The 3,153-nt window shown below is 44.8% G+C and overlaps 1 non-coding gene across 1 annotated transcript; it reads left to right on the top strand.

Annotated features, from left to right (window-relative positions):
* The first annotated feature begins 935 nt into the window (after nt 1–935).
* Nucleotides 936–1,039, top strand: LOC126961943 (small nucleolar RNA U13). Its single transcript, XR_007728522.1, has one exon. It is a non-coding gene; the product is annotated as a small nucleolar RNA U13 (small nucleolar RNA).
* Nucleotides 1,040–3,153: the final 2,114 nt, after the last annotated feature.

The raw sequence follows: 3,153 nt of genomic DNA, 5'->3' as shown, positions 1-3,153 counted from the left end.
CTAAGAGTTCATTTAAGGCTGCAGTGAGCCATAGTCACGCCACTGCACTCCAGCCTGGGTGACATAGTGAGATCTAGTCTCTAAAAAAATAAAAATAAAAATTCTGTCTTTCATTGACCTGGGCTGAAACCCACCTACCACTTCTCTGTAGCTCAGAGAGTCTGGCAAGAGTTTCATGTATTTTATGATTTTTTGTTTGCGTCTCCATTACCTGTCAAGTCCTGTGCCATCTGCAAACGTAGGGACTGTAGCATGCAATCTCCTTCCCTGCTCTTCCATAAAGGACCAGGGCTTTGGGCCAGCTTTTCTCAATTTCTTGGTCCTGTGTCCATTGCAAATGAGAGTCTTATCTATGACTGCTCTCTGTTCATCGGAAAGAAGGAATTCCTTTGACTTTCCAAAACCCTGGACCAGCTCTCCAAGTGCTAGGAAACCAGGACTGTTCCTACCATAGGCTAAGGAAGAAAGAGACCACTGAGCCATGCCAGTGGTTCCCGCACCTGCCTGCATCTAATACGCAGGCACATTAGAGCTGAGGAAGCCCCAGGGCATGAATATCTTTAGAAAAACGCAGGGACTCAAATAAATGCTGGTAAACATAGACACTGGAATACTAGACGACCATCAAAAAGACTGGGGCAGCTATTTACACACTGGTAAGAAAAAGTTTCAAGATCCAATGTTATATGAATTAAGCTGGTATAAATCAGTATGTTTCCATTTGTATAGGAGGTAATAATGTGTAGTTGCCTTTGGTTATAGATGCATAAAATCTCTGGAAGGATTCACAAGACCGTTGGGATGAGGGTTGCCTCTGAGGGAGTTCTAGGAGACTGGGAGACAGAGGGCAGAGAGTAACTTTCCCTACGTACCTTTTAAAATTAGTTGAATGTTAAACCAGGTAAATAGATTACCTGTGTCAAAAATCAGATTAGATCCTTTTGTAGGTCATAATTGCGATGATTGGGTTGTTGTGCTCAAGCATGAGATGTGCCTCCCTCAAACCTTGTTACAACGTTGGCACATTACCCGTCTGACATGAAAACAAAAAAGGAAAAGGGGGCTGGGCATGGTGGCTCTCACCTGTAATCCCAGTATTTTGGGAGGCCAAGGCGGGAGATCACGTGAGGTCAGGAATTTGATACTAACCTGGCCAACATGATGAAACCCCGTCTCTACTAAAAATACAAAAATTAGCTGGATGTGGTGGTGTGCGCCTATAATCCCAGCTACTTGGGAGACTGAGGCAGGAGAATCACTTGAACCCAGGACGCAGAGGTTGCCGTGAGCCGATATCATGCCACTGCACTCCAGCCTGGGCAACAGAGCGTGACTGTTTCTTAAAAAAAAAAAAGAAAAGAAAAGAAAAGAAAAGGAATCAAATTAAATGAACAAAATTAAAATAAAACAAAAGTGATTCTAATGTACTGAGAACTACTGTGCAACACAGCTGTGAGTCAACAGTGAAAACTACAAGGCCAATTACAAGCCTCAGGGACTATCTACATATCTATCTATCTCTTTATTTACTTTGGAACAAGGTGCCTGTGGTCCCAGATACTCAGGAGGCTCAGGCAGGAGGATCATTTGAGCCTGGGAGTTGGAGGCTGCAGTGAGCTGTGATTGCACCACTGCACTCCAGCCTGGGCAACAGAGTGAGAACCTGTCTCAAAACACAACAACAAAAACAAAACAAAACAAAAAAAAAACCTTGAAAATTCCCTTTTAGGTCCCCATCCACTTACCTTTAAAAAATTGAGAGATAATGGGCCAGGCACGGTGTCTCACACCTGTAATCCCAGCACTTTGGGAGACCACAGCAGGCAGGTCACTTGAGGCCAGAAGTTTGAGACCAGCCTGGTCACATGGTGAAACCCCAACTCTACTTTTTAAAAAGTAGCTGGATGTGGTGATGCACGCCTGTAATCCCAGCTACTTGGGAGGCTGAGACAAGAGAATTGCTTGAATCTGAGAGGCAGAGGCTGCAGTGAGCTGAGATTGCTCTATTGCACTCCAGCCTGGACAACAGAGCAAGACTCAAAAAAAAAAAAAAAAGAAAGAAAGAAAAATTGAGGGATAATGTAAATAGAGAAAAGTGTACAAGTGCACACCTTGACAAATTTGCATATGTGTACACCTGCAGAATCACCATTCAGATCAACATATAAACCCTTTCCAGCCTGGGCGACATGGTGAAACCCCGTCTGTACTAAAAATACAAAAATTAGCAGGGCATGGTGGTGCATGCCTGTAATCCCAACTACTCCGGAAGCCGAGGAAGGAGAATCACTTGTACCTGGGAGGTGGAGGTTGCAGTGACCTGAGATTGCACCACTGCCCTCCAGCCTGGGTGACAGAGTAAGACCCTGACTCAAAAAATACTAATACTAGCCCCCCTTCAGAGGTAAATGCTCTTCTGTCTTCTCTGGCCTCTTCTTAGACTTCATATAAACAGAATGCAGTGTGTGCTCTTTTGTGTCTGCTGTCTCGCATGCAGCCCTACGCCTGTGAGAGTGATTCATGCCGTTGCATTCAGCAGTGGATTGTTGCTATTTTTGCTGAGTAGTCTTCCATTGTATGAAATTTATTTATTCATTCTTCTGTTGATGGGTGTTTGGGTTATTTGCCATTTGGGGCTATTATACATGAAGCTATATGAACAGTCTTATAGCTGCCTTTCACAGGCTCTCATTTCTCTTGGGTACTCTTACGTCTTCTTAACAGCATTCTTCAGTTGTGCAATTAACTGCTCCATGTTTATCTTCCCTGAGGGTTTAGCAACTCCATGATGGTAGGGCAGGATCTGCCCCTGTTCACTGGAGGCAAAAAGATAGATTCTCCATTGCCCTTCACCTTTATCCTGTATTCTAGCCTGGAAGGAGAGGCAGGTGCCTGCAAAAATGGCAGCCATCTTCTGATAACAAGAGCAAAAGCAAAAGAAAGGCAGAGCGGGAAGCTGTGAGGACTCTAGGTCTTTGATGATGCCCTAGAGTCATGGACATTAGCTCTGGACTGCCCACCTTCAGACTGGTCTGCAGGAAAAGAGAGAAGAAAGTAGAAATAGGTGCAGGGAGTAGAGCAGAGAGGAAGGATGGAGAAGGTCCCGATGGGTATGGGTCTGAGTCCCAGTTCACTCCTGAGACCCGGCCACAC

Source organism: Macaca thibetana, chromosome 8 (assembly GCF_024542745.1).
Source record: "Macaca thibetana thibetana isolate TM-01 chromosome 8, ASM2454274v1, whole genome shotgun sequence".
Lineage (NCBI taxonomy): Eukaryota > Metazoa > Chordata > Mammalia > Primates > Cercopithecidae > Macaca > Macaca thibetana.
The sequence above is the reverse complement of the archived record's forward strand: the minus strand, read 5'-3'. Positions and strand labels throughout refer to the sequence as shown.